This window comes from Tenrec ecaudatus, chromosome 5 (genome assembly GCF_050624435.1).
Source record: "Tenrec ecaudatus isolate mTenEca1 chromosome 5, mTenEca1.hap1, whole genome shotgun sequence".
In the NCBI taxonomy this organism is placed as follows: Eukaryota; Metazoa; Chordata; class Mammalia; order Afrosoricida; family Tenrecidae; genus Tenrec; species Tenrec ecaudatus.
In genome coordinates this window covers 30,936,138-30,951,661 of record NC_134534.1, presented here as the reverse complement: position 1 = coordinate 30,951,661, position 15,524 = coordinate 30,936,138, and the positions used below count along the sequence as shown (strand labels likewise).

The window sequence follows — 15,524 nt, the reverse complement described above, 5'->3', positions numbered from 1 at the left end:
GGACAGTGGAAGCCCCAAAGCCCCAAAGCCATCTGCAGAGTGTCTAGTCAAACAGAACCACTGGCAGATCTGCTCGAGTCAAAGGCAAGAGCCCTACTAGCAGGCAGAGACCACCCTCACCTTGATTATGCTGGACTGAACTTGACACTTGGCCAGTGACCTCCCCATAGACACGTCTTGAATTTGTTCTGGGGACAAGTATCGCTTAGATGGTCCATGACAAAAATGTCTTCCCAGGCTTCTAGAATACTGATGGAGGTCTCCGTCTCATGTATTATTTATAGTTTTGCCTTTATAGTAATGTGATGTTATCCTTACCACCTTAGTACAATTTGTTTTTCATTGTTTTCTGTGGGGTTTCTCCACTGTGAAGAGCAGGAGGAGTGGATGTACAATGATAATAACTGAAGTAAGGTGTTACAGGGAATGTAAGGGTGACAGGGAGGGGAAGGGGAGTGAATCATGAAGGCGGCAGGGGGAGGGAATGCTATAGGACGGATGTGATGGTGATTATAAAACGCCCCTTGATGTGTTTGAAAAATCAAACTCTTCAATTCTATGATATGTAAATTATGTTCAAATAAAAGAATTGAAAAAATAAGATTCATAGTTGATGTATTTTTAAATTTTTTTCCTTCAAGATTTTATATATTTTGCTCCATTGTCTTCTTGCCTGCCAGGTTTCTGCTAAAAAATCTGAATTCATTCTAATTGCTGCCACTTTTTGAGTGTGAAAAATATGCAATGCTTCATGAGTCTGTATGTCACCCTTGCACAGGGGCCATGCTAATCTTCCCTGTATCCTTCCCTGTTTAGTATATGCACTGTCAAATCGAGCACTGTACTATAGAATTTGTTTAAATAACCCTAAACAAATAAGGATTTAGCAATTAAGTAAAAGTATACATGTCCAGAAGTAGAGCTATTTGGATGTTGATTCTATCCAGAGACTCACACAGTCACCTGAATCCAGGTATTTTCCAGCCCTCGGCCCTGCTCTTTGAATGCTAGCCTCACTCTTAGATGGCTCCTCATAGACCATGACTCTCTGAAGCTCAGACTCTAATTGCCTCAAGCTCAGTTGGGAAAAATGCCTTTCTCTCCCCGGTGTGCCAGAAATTTTCTCAATTAATTACACTGGTTCTGATTGGACCACTGATCATTCTTGAACTAGTCATTTAAGCCAAGGACAATAAGATGAACTCGCTAAGTGGACTAGAATGAATGGACTTGAACTAAACTGACCATTCCCTGAGCCACCGTTTGTGTTAACAGAATTACATGGAGCAGGAAAGAGTGATTCTTCAGGAGGCGCTTTATACCAAGACTCTGAGAACTAACCTGAAGCTCATTGAGGTTTTAAAAACTCTGAATAATAAATGGAAATCTTATTTCCAAACCACATGCTATAGCTTCCAAAAGGACTTATGATTATGTCGATATTGGCCTAAACTTTTCTTTTGAATATGGTATTTTAACCTTTTTGATTGAATTTCCTCAGTAAGTCAAAAACAGAAAGAAAGGGAAACAAAAGATCAATGGCAAATCATGGATGATAATGGCAAGAAACAGAACTTTTAATTTAACTACATTTCTAAAAGAATACTACTGATTTAAAGATATAAAACAATTTATTTCCACATGTGATCCCATTCAAAAACTCAATCCAGAGTAAGAAAGTGAACATGCCATGAAAGGTGGAACAAAACAAGTTACCTTCAGTAGGAAGGTTTGGGGTCCTCTTACCAAACTAGAAAGCTTTAAACACACAATTTTCACCTTTGGGGGATTTCCGTACAATTTGGCCACTCAGAGAACAATCCCCTTTTCACACCACCCATGTGGGATGAGAGGAGGCAGCCAGGAAAATCTGACCAAATGCAGAGAAGTCTGAAGAACATCTGTCTTACGTCAGGCCTTATAGCTACGTTTGACACCACTTACAAGTAAGTCCATAATCCCTCGGTGAGCCTTTCAAGGGATAAATCAGGCACCTGCTGCAGACTGCATATTATTCCAATGACCTTTTAATGGCTGGTGTTCCCATGCTAGGAGGTGGCGGCATATCATTCTGTTTGGACCGTTTGGGTGGCGCTAGCAGCATCAGAAGGACTACACTCATGTCTAAAATAAACACCTCCCTATAAAAAAAGACTGTGTTCACCTTTAACATAATTCTCTCAGACGCGGTATTTCAGGTACAGGGTCTGTTCCCAAAGGGCATGATAAGGCAGAAAAAGAACTAAATAAGAAGCCAGCTGCCCTTTGCTGCAGTCCTAAATTTTCTCTTGAACACATTTGTGACCATAAAGAGTTTCATCATCTTCACAGACAGGACTGAATTAAGGCAGGGGAAGGCCTGACACATTGATGACCTGTGATGACCCCTTCTTGGGTTGATCGTGCGTTTGAACCTAACATGTGAGATGTGTGTGTACGTGAGCATAATGTAACTTCTTTTAAAATGCAACTATATTAGCAACTGAATGGAAAGAGGTGCATGCCATTTTAGTGGAATGAGATCAACTGGATTCTGATGCTTTTATGGCTGTAAGGTACTAAGATTTTTACTATATGCTACATTCTACAAAGAGAACATCCTACCACAAAAAATGAACCGATGAACTTAGGTGTTTCAATAGTTGGTGTAAAATTCTGTTGGTACCCCCACAGAGAAAAATAGACTTTCACAATATTTTCTTTTAATGCCTCAAACTTCAGTTTTGCTCCTTGTATTGTTTTAAATGCTGTATTTATAAATGAACAAAAAAAGCTGTCCTAAAAAATTCAATGATCAGAAAAAAATGACAACTACATTAACAATATGCTACATTTAATTTTTAGGTACACATTTCACCTCTAATATGTTATATCTACAAACATTTCTTCCTATTTTTTGTTCTTACAATTTCCTTTATGATTTCATCAGAACTAAGCTGATGAACAATATCTATTTTCATATAAATACAGTGAATTGAGTTTTTTTAGAATTGTACACTGCTTTTAAATCCCTTTAGTGACAAAAATGAGCACTCTCTTGTGTAGTTTCCAATCATTAAAGTGAGGAATATGGTGAAACAATTTCCACACTGGAAAATACATATTGTGTGTTTTATCAATTATGTAATCACATTTTCCCAGATTAGTACAATATGTCCTTCCTGATACAGCAAACAGCGCTCATATAAAAATGAAAGTGTCACACTTCTCTGTGGAGGTCTGTACTTCAGTCACTGGGATAAGTTTGCACTGTTCCCTTGGATGCCTTCATGCATCTTGACCAGGTAGATCTGCATTGTTTAAGAAGGGAAATTGATTTGAAAGAACTTCAGAAACTTTTCCCCTTTGCTTCATGCAAGATTCCAGTATGTCAATGATAATGTGTATGTGATTTTGCAACATTGATCTATGGAACTCAATGCTACATCTGGAGCATTTACGTCATTAACATTATAATGCTTGATTTCAATGTTGGCAACATTTTATTTGCTCTATTTCAGAAATTTTGAAATCTTCTCTTGAATTATGGAACTGCTCTGTTAATGACTGGTAGTGATAATATTTCCATGTCTTTATATTTACTTCTGAATCTTGAACTGCTTGACTTGTCTAATGAATATGCTGCGATTTAGTATTCCACATGGCCAACATCAATATATTCTTTATGTATATGTGAATCTTGCTAATGATATTTTCAGCTTCTCTTTTGATATCTCCTTTTTGTGTTTGGTCTTCAGTATCATTTCTAAGAGATCTAGAATCTGAATGTAGATGCCAGCATTGTTCTCTGCTACAGCAGGTAGTTCCAGATGTGTATTTTAAGTACTAAGCATGTTTTAAGATGTAAGTAAGACCTTTTAATACTAAAGTCTTGCCTAAATATGTTTTAAGAACTGCCAATGGTGAGTAGAGATGATCAAAACATTAATAGGGTCATTTAACAGTACAAAAAAACTGCTCTGGATAATAATTCACTGTATTACACCGTACAAGATTAAGTGAATGAGCAACATATGGCATGAAAATGGAATATTCATTATAGTCTACATTTTCTGTTGCATGTGTTTATGGTGCCCTAACATATTGGCAATATTTTCATAGGGCTTGCTTGTGCCCTTAGAAGAATCAATTTTGCAAATTTTACATAAATAGTGAAGTATTAGATTTCATTTGCTTCACCAGCATGACTTTCTAAACTGGTATGCATAATCAGTCATTGAATAAGTTTCCCTCTAGTGTGTATGTGTGTATATATATGTATATATATGCATATCAGATGGAAAACTAAAAACAATACTTACCTGATGTACATTAGAAATATCAAGGTTGGAATATACAGATAAACTGAAGTATTGAGCTCTATTTATATCCCTGAAACAATATCACTTATTAAGTTTATTTTGTCATATATTGGCTTAAACAGGCACCGTGGGTTTCTTTGTCTATATTTTCAGATGTGACCTACTTAAAATAGATCAAACTGAGCAACAAGTTTAAGCTCAAGTAAATCCAAGACATTTTCATTTTCTGGGGACCCAAACAATTCATTTCTCCCATGAAAAGATAATCAGCTATTGTTAAAATGATAGCAACCACGCATTGCAAAACGGCTTTTCAATACTGATGTTCTTCATTAATATGTGTTTCCAGTTCATGAGTTATGCCAAAACCATGTGTTTGATTTAAATATGACAACATAAAATCACTGTGAATTGAATTATTTTCCTGTTTAACCACCATATTTAAGTTGCTGCCCTTGTTAATTCCATCCATCGTAAATCCAAAATTAAATAATATAGGCCCGGATAACATGTCCAAAGTACATAAGAAACCTAGCTGTCCTCACAAGAGTACTTTGACAACACGTCTTCCAAGCCAATTTTTGCTTTTCTGGCAATCCATGGTACTTTTAATATTCTTTGCCAAACACCAAAAGTCAAATGCCTTGATTCTTTGTTCTTCCCTAGCCAGTGTCCAGCTTTCACAGGCGGGGTTTCATGCTGCCACGGCATTTGCAGCTCACAGTGACTTCCTGCACAACAGAACAAAACATCCTCCAGTTCTCACAACTGCTGTAAAGTTCGAGCCCACTGCCGGAGCCACGCGCCCACGAGGCCAATGAAAGCACCATTGCCTGGGTCAGGCTTGCACAGGGTTTCATGGGAGGCCAGTCCCTGGAAAGGACATGATGCTTAAAATCTAGATAGAAGGGTATCCAAAAATTAACCAGGAAGACCCTTGACGAGATGGCTGGACACTGCAACAAGGAGCTGAAACAAACAACCGTGAGGATGGCCCAGCACCCAGGAGCCTTTGTACTGTCGTGCGTAGGGTGACGTTGACTTGAAACTGACTTAACAGCAGCAACAGGACGCAATGGTTTGCACCAAAAAACAATGTACCGAACTGACTGATGGAAAAATATAACAGCCACTACCTCATGTTTCACCATTGCCCTTTGCAACTGGACATACATGATCACTAAAGAATCTTGTTTGCCACATTGATTTCAAAAGGTCCATTGAGATAATGATAATCATGTGACCGTCTTTGATCAAGTCCTTTTTATCACCAGATTATTCTACAAGGAAGAATCTATATTTCTATTATTTATCAGGTTTACAGATGGCAAAGTTTCAGATTCTAATATAGTTTCACTTTCTATGAAAATGCAAATGTTTTAGTACATCAAGAAATGGGTATATTTATATTGATATGATGACTTGCACTCATTAAACGCAAGCATTTAGTGGAAGAAATCTCTTCTCGGTATGTTTATCTTTCAAAATTCTTATTCTCATTTTTTTCATATTCTATAAGCTTGTGGTTTTAAACTCCATGTCTACTCATGGAACGGCTCACAGTCTTGGAATCCCTCAGGCGCAGTTCTCCCCTGTGTTACAGGTTTGTGGTAAGCCTTCCTTTGGTGGGCAGTCTTACTGAGACAGCAGCCAGACTAATGGTTCCTGGGGGCATAGGAGGGGAGCAGTGGGGGCAGTGAGCTGGGAGCCAATAATAAGGTTAAAGGGGAACAATACGGGTTCAAAGTGGACTGCAAGGAGGGTGTGGTTTTTCTGGGCATGTTTGATCAATGGAATTGTATCTGAGAGGTGAATGACAGGCAAACATTCTAGTAGGGTAGGAGGAAAAATAAAACCTAATATAAAGAATTGAGCATATATATATATATATATATATATATATATATACACACACACACGTGTATATTTGTTTGTGTGTGTGTGTAAATGCAACAGGAAAGCAAATGGATTTGGGGCCTCAACTTAAATCTTACCTCTGTACAAGAATAGTTTGTTCTAATAATGTGGCACTCTATCATACCCACCCTCCCTGGCACAATCGCTGAAGACAAAATGGGTGCATAAGCAAATGTGGTGAAGGAAGCTGATGGTGCTCAGCTATCAAAAGCTATTGTGTCTGGTGTCTTAAAAGCTTGGAGTTAAATAAGCAGCCATCTAGCAGGGAAGAAACAAAACCCACAGGGAAGAAGCACACTAGGCTGTGTGATCATGTGAAGTCAATGAGAAGAGGTGTCAGAAGTTTAGAAAGCATGCATCCAAATTGATATGAAGGGGATGAGATGTAGTGGAGACTCAAAGTCCACCAGCAAGATAATTGGTCGGTCCCTCTTCTAGAAGGGCCTCACAGAATGGAGAATAAATCCAGGGTGCGGAGTGGCACTGATGAACCGCGTAACTCATCTCTAGTTCTTTAAGATTTCCTCCCTTTATTATTATGGTCTGCATGTGATTTACCTCATTGGTCATGTTAGGCTTATGTATGTGCATTAGTACACATAAGGTTACTCGGTATGTGGTAGTTAAGAGAGATGACCCTTCAGAGACACTGGCGGGAGTAAGGGTTCCCTGAGGGTACGAGAAATGAGAGGGGGTTGGTGGGGAGGAAGGTGCGTAGAAGGGAGTTGGTAGCATTGATGATTGTGTAGCCTCATCTGATGGGACTGAACAACAGAACTGTATGGAAAGGGAAGGGATATATTGGAATAAGTAAAATATGTCAATAAAAATATTATTTAAAAAATCTATCTCCATAACTATTTTCAACTTGAAAATCATGTGTATTCACATCTTTCCTTTGAGTGCATCTTCACAGTTCCTTGGATCACTCATTCTCCTGACGATGATCACGAAAAGTGGGAGACACCTTCACAACCAGAGTCTGCGCAATCTGAGAGTACATTTGGGCTTGCTTTTTGCAGGACCAAATATGTCACTAGACATGTGCGTGAGGGCTGCTGGCATCTGTATGTGGCCAACGAGAGAACTAAATGTGAAGTTATGCCCAATTGGCCCAAAATGAAGAGGTGAAGATAATGTTTATTGTACATCAAATTTATAAAATGGTGTCATTGCATTTAATGCCCTGCAAGTTCTCATCCATTGTAGCACTTGTTTTTTCTTGTGCCCTGTCTGCTTGGTATCTATGCATCTTCGCTATGTAACACTGGTGCCTGGTTTTGTTGATGCCCTAAAGCAAGTGCTTACCTTGCTTGTAGGATAATCCATATCTATCTATACGGGAGGTAGAATATATTCTAAAGGATATCAGTATTAATATGAAGCCACATTCTTTGCAAACTCTACACAATTAACTAGCCCCTGACTTGATTCTTTAAAAAGAAGTTCTTGAAACGTGTAGGATGGAGTCAGGGAAGATTTAGCTTAGCTGGACATCGGAAAAATTACATGACAATAATAATGTTCTTGTGAGATGCCCTGGAGTCAGCTGCTCCCCTAAGCACAAAAGAACAAAACACGGCCTGGTCCTGCTCCATTTTCATACTTGTTGTTATGTTTGAACCACTGTTGCAGCCACTGTGCTAATCCAACCCCTGACTGACAGTCTTCCCCTTTTATCTGCCCTCATGCTTTACCAGTCTGATGACATCCTCTTCTAGGGAATGACCTCTCCTGATAACAAGTCCAAAATATATGAGCTGAATTCTTCCCACCCTGGCTTGTAAGGCGCATTCTGACTACTTATTTCAAGACAGATGTCATGTTTCTTCTGGCAGTCCATCACACATTGCATATTGTTGGCTAACACCCCAGTTCAAATGCACTCATTCTTCTGTGTTCACCCTTATTCCATGTCCAATTTTCACATGCATATGATGCAATTTTAAATCGCATGTCTTGGGTCAGGTATGCCTTGGTCTTCCAAGTGACATCCTTTTTCTTTAGTATTTTAAAGACGTCTTGTACATTCGCTGTACCCAAAATGATACCTAATTTGATTTCTTGACTGCTGCTTCCATGAGTAGATACAAGAAACATGGAATCCTTGATGATTTATATCTTTTCTCTTTTATCATGGTATTATCTATCAGTCCATTTGTGAGGATTTTCTTTACATTGATCTCCAAACCATACAGAAGGCTGTAGTCCTTTATTATGAAGGTCATTTCAACTCTTATTGAGCCTATAAGACAGAGTAAAAGTGCTCTATAGCTTTGCCAAGGTCATAAATCTTCATGAAAGCAGAATGCCATATCCTTTTTAGAGTAACTGATGGGGTAGGATCAGGGACCTGTTGGTTAGCATTTTTAATATCATTTTATTGGGGGCTAATACAACTCTTATCACAATCCATCCATCCACACATCCATACATACATCCATCAATTGTGTCGAGCACATTTGTACATATGTTGCCATCATCATTCTCAAAACATTTGCTTTCTACTTGAACCCTTGGTATCAGCTCATCATCATTTTAACCACTGTGCCCCCAGGACTCTGACAATTGATAAATAGCCCCTGCTAATTATCCTTACAAATGTTTGTAAAATAAGTTTCTTTTCTCCTGGCACAACCTTCCTTCCTACCCTTATTAACTCTAGTCTAGTTTGGTATATTTGTCTATTCTCACTTTCAAATGTGCCCTTCAGAGACAAATGCAGTTATATCTGCGTCGTCTCTCATGCCCCACCACTCTCTTTAACTGAGCTTCCCAAACATAAATACTTAGTCATAGATGAAGCAGGAAAATTGATCCGAAACATTGATTTTCTTCAATGAGAAATAACTCAAAACAACAGTCCAGACATAAAATAATCATGACCTTATTATATAAATTGAAAGCAATATTTTAATAAATTTTAATCAAAGCCAGAAGCTTCAAAATTGTTTTCCGTATGAGATCTTTGGACAATGAGGGATAACATATCATGACCTCAAGGTTTGCTTCTCTGTCTATAGGATGGATTGAAGAGGAAGCTTGAGACATGATCATTTGCAGGATAATATTTTATACGGCAAAACAGAGTTTTGTAGTATGTTATAGGAGACACCCCATGGGCTGGCGCTATATTTCCAGATTCACCTTTTCTCTCTCCAAATACCATTTCATATTTGAATCCTCCCCTGACTTTCTCCCTCCACCACTTTATAGAATGACTTTATTCCTAGATTATAATCTAACAGTGGTGCATATCATGTTATATGAGTTGATTTTATATATTATAAATATTATGTTAGATTTAGCTGAGCCTCTCAAAAACAAAGTAGTTAATAATAGATGAAGTATGGAAATTGTCCCAAAGCATTGCTTTTCTTCAGTGAGAAATAATTTCAAATAGTCTAGATATGAAATAAACATATTAGATTGAAGACCTGTCTCTTTCATTGGAATGTGATTCAGTGAGCCAGCATTGCCATAGGCGAAAAGACAGTCTATTCCCCTAAATATTACAGCCTTGGAAATCTTACAGAGGCAGTTATACTGTATATCTTTGGCCACCTAGAGCTACTCTGAGCCAAATCAAGGCTATGTTACACAACGGGAGAATAAGGATACAATATTCAGTGATCTATTGACTACACAAGTTAACTAAATTCTCCAAATGTGCTCTAAAATACTTGGCACTGACATTGACTTCAATTGCTGATCACGTCAATATTTCCCCAATGTATCATGATGTTGGTTATTGGTCCCTTTGTGAGGATTTTTTTCTTTGTGTTAAAGTATAATTCAAGCCCCCAATAAAAGTATTTTTTAAAAAAGAAGTATAATTCATACTGAAGACCATAATCTAATCTTCATCAATAAGTGCTTCAAGCTCTTTTCGCTTCCAGCAAACAGTTTTTGTGTGATCTACATATTGCAGATTGGTAAAGTTCTTCCTTTGATCCTAAGGACATACTCCCCCATATAAGGTCCTACTACTCGGGTTGTTTGCTAAGCATACAGGTCAAATAAGTATGGTGAAAGATGCAAACCTGACGAATTCCTTTCCTGGCTTTAAGCCAGGCAATGTACCCCTCTTCTGTTTGAAAAAAATTGCCCTTTTTTCTAAGTACACATTTAGTGTGATGGAATTCCCATTAATAGCAAGGTTATCTATAATTTATTATTTTCACCCACACTGTCAAATGTCTTTTCATAGTCAACTAATCATCAGTAAACATCTCTCTGGTAGTGTGTCCTTTCAGCCAACCTCCATCAGATGTCACCAATGCTGGCCTCTCCAGGCCGTCTCCTTATATCCCATGGCTTGAGTCAGGTTCTCCAGACACTTCAAAGTGAAATCTTTTGCAGCAAATTTTTCAAGTGCCTGTCAATTATTTAATTTGTTGCCTGCTGCTTTAATAGACTGTGGACCTAAGTAAAAGGAAATCCTCAACAATTTTTATATTTCCATGTGCATTATAAAGAAAGGTGATCATAAACGCAGATGTTATCAGACAATATCATTAATATCACACATGAGTAAAATGTCATGAAGGTAACTTAGAAAACACTACATCAATACATAGAAAGGAAACTGCCAGAAATTCAAGAGGGATTCAGGACCGGACCTGGGGGTGCAGTGGGTTATGATTCGGGTTAACCACAAGGTCAGCAGTTCATAACCCTCAGCCCCTCCTAGGAAGATGAAACTTTCCACGCCAATAAAGAGTTACAGTCTCAGAAACCCACAAGGGGAGTTCTTTGCCTTCTAGGATTGCTATGAGTTGGATAAGAAAGATTGCAGAAGATTGCTGAGTGTGAATTCTGGTGCTGGTGAAGAATATTGAAGATCGCATGGAATGCCAGAAGAACTGAGGAGAGCAGCCAGAGTGCTCCTGAGAAATGAGTGGGGAGACATTATTCCATGTACTTAGGACATGTTATCAGGAGAGCCAGTCCTTAGAGAAGGACACGGGGGTTGATGAAGCAGAGGGTCCGTGAAGACGAGGAAGGCTCTCCAGGAGATGATTGACACAGTGACTGCAAAACGGGCTCAACCAGAGTAAGATTTTAAGGATGGCCCAACGCTGAGTAGCGTTCCTCTCTGTCGTAGTCAAGGTACTGAGTTGAAACTGACGCAGTGCCACCTAACAGCAATAACAGTGCTAACTAATTCCGTCACATGATGATTGTCGGGCTTCTATAAGATGATGTATGTACAAGGTTTAAAAGCACACTTTGAAAACCATAAGCATTCACAGAGCTCAGCTAGTTTGGCTTATTTTCAACTCTTCAGAACCTTCCATGGAGTAGGCGCTCAGGAAATGTTTTTGGAAACATTTGGATTTCCCTACCTCCAACCTGTTTGAGGCCTTCCATTGCTTCCCGTTGGCCCAACTAAAACCTGCTGTCCAGTCCACTGAGAGAACCCCGGCGACTGAGGGCCTCCAGCCGCACTGCACATTGTCCTTGGTCATTGTCATGATTACTTGCCGTAGTGGGGTGGTGCTCTCGGATCACAATAGCTAAATGGAAAGGGGAAGACATGAAAGGACGGATCGTTGTCCTTTCAGCTAATATGACGAATTCGGGACATCCACAGAGAACATGCAAGACAGACCTGTACTTGGAGCCCCGCCTTTCCGTTCTGAAGATCCCATGACAAGTTTGTTGAGAGGCAAGCTTTTGGACACCGGGGCAATTCCACGTAGAAGGAGAAGGCTGCCAGAGCATGCTTATAATGACTTGGATGACAAGGCGTTTGTGTTCAGGGTCTTGAGACCAGTGACAGAAGAGCCTAAAAGGATTGCTTTAAATAAACCAAACCTCTTGGATTAGCATTGCTGGACTTACAGCCCCTTGGGAGAGGCCTGTCTCCCATGATTTCCAGTATACTCTACTTCCAGTGAGCTGGAAATACCACAAGAGAACTGCTGTTCTCACGGTATTTTTGCCTCTTCCGTTTCTGGTTTTAGCTAAGAAAAAAAAACTGGTATGTACTGATCAAAAATGGCATGTGTATATGAAAGAATGACCAGAATATTCAAATTCTTTATCTTTAAACTAAATAGAATTGACTGTAAATTTCAAGTGCATTGAAATAAAATAACTTAGGGCATATCCTCTTAAGTGGGAGTGAAATTTATCTATGTCACAAGTGAGCCAAATCTTCTTGTCCGTTGATTATCCTCAAATATGCCCTAAAATAACCTAGGGCATATCCTTTTAAGTTGGGGTGAAATTTTTCTATGCCACAAGGGAGCCAAATCTTCTTGTACATTGGTTATCCTCAAATAAGCCCTGATGGCATAGTGGACTACGAGTTGGGATGCTAACCACATGGTCAGCAGTTCAAAACCACCAGCTGTTTCTCTGGAAAAATATGAGACTTTCTACTTGTGTTAAGAGTTACAGTCTTGGAAACCACAGGGAACAGTATGCCCTGTCATATATGGTCTGTGGGAATTGGAGTCAACTTGATGGTTGTGCATTTTTCTCAACTAAAAATGATGTTACATATACATTGGTTTAAGGTATAACAGCAGATTAAAATACTAGAATTAGGCAATGTCTAATTTGGGTGGGTTGAGGCTATTTACAGGCTATGCACTTAAACTACTTTTAAAATGTGTTTCAACAATGTAAGCATATTTAAATAAATATTTGGGCTTTTTTTCTAGGAAATATTGACTTTTGTCTATTTGCAAATTTGCCAGAAAGACTTAATTCCATGTTTAGGTTACACTTTGATAAAATACAACAAGTATTTATGAAGCATGAACTGTCGGGCTGGCCAAGTGCAGGGGACAGACTTAAGGGCAGTGTTGATATATGATAATTCTTTATAAACATGTACAATTAAAATGTTTGGATAAGATAGCCAAAGGAATGTAAAGGAAGAAAGGGGAAAAGCGATGTAGTGAAGATTTTACAATTTATGAGAATAGTTATCTTCTGTAGAGTGCGTAAAGTGTGCTTAATGTTCTATCTGTTACTAGTAATAGAAAAAGTGCCTGAAAATTGAATAAAATTAGTGGGGTTTTTTTGGACTGTGAAACCTTGATTATCATATCTTTCTCCTGTGGAGTAGCTTGTGGTCTTGAATTGTCAGCCATTCAGGTAGAAGCCAAATGCTCCCCCCACTGCACCACCAAGGGTTCTCTATTAACAGAAAGGTGAATCTTGAATACAATGCATCTTTCATTCAATCAAATAAAATGACTATTTTTAGCCTGAAAACATTGGATTTACATATATGGTTATTGTTTACATGTACTTAAAAGAAAGGGTAGAAAGTTTCTCGAGTGTCAATATTAATTGAAATCATTAAGCCCTGAGACATCGGAATCAAGGTGATATAAATGCACTACGGCGTTTTTAGAGATATATGTCTATATTAGGTTGATGTCATCTAGTGGTTATGTGTTCAGAACACTGGGTCAGTCAGATATACTAGTGCTTGTCTTAGGATTTGCTCTAGCTCTTGAAGGCTCTCTGATCTTGAACAAGTTCTTCAATTTCCCTTGGCTACAGAATCCACCCGTGTAGAAGGTGGATTATCAGGACAGCTACCTTGTAAGGTTATTGTGAGCCTTCAGTGAAATGGTGCACACAAAATACTTAGCTGAGTGACTAGTAAGAACCACATATGTTTTAGTTTTTACTAGTTGTAGTCCAAGAAGGCCTAAGGGGTTTACAAGGAATGCTGTTGACAAATGGGAGTACCACTCCTACTGGTAACAAGATGAAAGGGACCAGTGCGAAACTGTACATGGTGAAGAGACATGGGATGCAGCAGAAGCTAATGATGTTCAAATACTATTAACAAGGCCAGTGTTATCAGAACAATACCAGCAAACAATGAAATCACTCAATAGCTCATGGCTGTAACTAAAACAAAACATGCTGCCTCTGAACTGGTTTCATAACGTACATGCAATATCTGAATCGATTTCCACTACACTATATTCAAAGGCAAGATTTTCCCTGAGCCTTTTCCCGAGCCCATCTCTCTGCAACTCAGTGAAAACATCCAAGTGAGTGAGTGACCGTCCCTCGCTCTCATCACGGTGGGTTCTCCGAGCCATTCACAGCTTGTTGATCTTTGAGCTGCTATAGAATTCCTTCTATACAATCTTCATACAATGCTCGCTTGCTAACGTGGTCTAATAAATATAGCTTCCTGTAACTTGAGACCCCGAGGCAGATGTGACTCTTCCCTGGAGAAACAATGACATCTCTGAGCGGGAGTGCGTCACTGTGCTGCCTCGAAGATAACCTTCAGGATCATCTCAAACGCGCTCTTTCAACTCTGGGAACGTGTTTAGATGAGGAGGCATGTCAAGTACCCGCTTTCAGGAGGCTCCTAGATCCTACCGTGGGCTGAAAAGCAAGATGATTGGATTAACTGCTGGGGGATATTCTTCAGTGTCCTCTAAGCAAAGCATGTTGACTTCTCAGGGACATCCTCTGTTGGCCACAGGAGAGAGAAAGCATCCATACGTGCCCAAATGGAATGAAAGACGAGGAAGCCATCTAGGCCTGTCCTTGGGCCTCTTACTGCCCCAAAGGCAAAGAAACAACACTGAGGCAGGGAGTCTTGTTTCATAGAAGAAGTCACTTGCTCAGGGGAAATCTCCAGTCATCACCCTGTTTGGGAGGCTCATGACATTATGGCATGTCGTTTCTTTAATGTGGGAACCAAGAGCGAGCAAGCTCATCTGGAAGCTAGAAGTAACTAGGACCCTAGAGCAGATGATGCAGCACCACAGAGAAATATCCTCCTTTGTATCAACTAAATCCCCAGGCTTAATTGGCCTTGGGAAGAACCCATGACAGAAGTGAATCAGTCCTCCGAGTCCATGTTTCCCTATAGTCAAAGCAATTAGTGAGCCCAGAAAACATTAAACAGATGATATTTCTCTTTCTGGGGAAAACCTGCCATTTGTTTTTTGAGTCATGAAAAAGATCAGATTTCCCCCCAATTTCTATTAAGTCATTAAAGCCTGCCATTTGAAATGTCATTTTTGCCAGAGACTGTTTATAAATGAGCAATTATAACTCACTGAAACATTGAAGATGAAGCTTGTTTCATTGATGAATGAACCAAAGCTACAGATCAAGTTGTCTTTCTTCCGTAGCAGAAGCACAATGTGAGATTAAAAGACACGCTGCAGAGCTTCCTCGGACTTTTACAACTCTCAGGGGCCAGGGGTGAGATTATTTGCCACAGAAAGAAAATGTGACATACTTTTGTGAAGCTGAATACAATAGATATAATCTTATATGCTTACTGACACTTACCCATGATAA

The 15,524-nt window shown here is 39.2% G+C and overlaps 1 non-coding gene across 1 annotated transcript; it reads right to left on the bottom strand.

Annotated features, from left to right (window-relative positions):
* Window positions 1-733: 733 nt before the first annotated feature.
* LOC142449501 (U6 spliceosomal RNA) lies at window positions 734-840 on the bottom strand. The gene has a single exon (XR_012784661.1). It is a non-coding gene; the product is annotated as a U6 spliceosomal RNA (small nuclear RNA).
* Window positions 841-15,524: the final 14,684 nt, after the last annotated feature.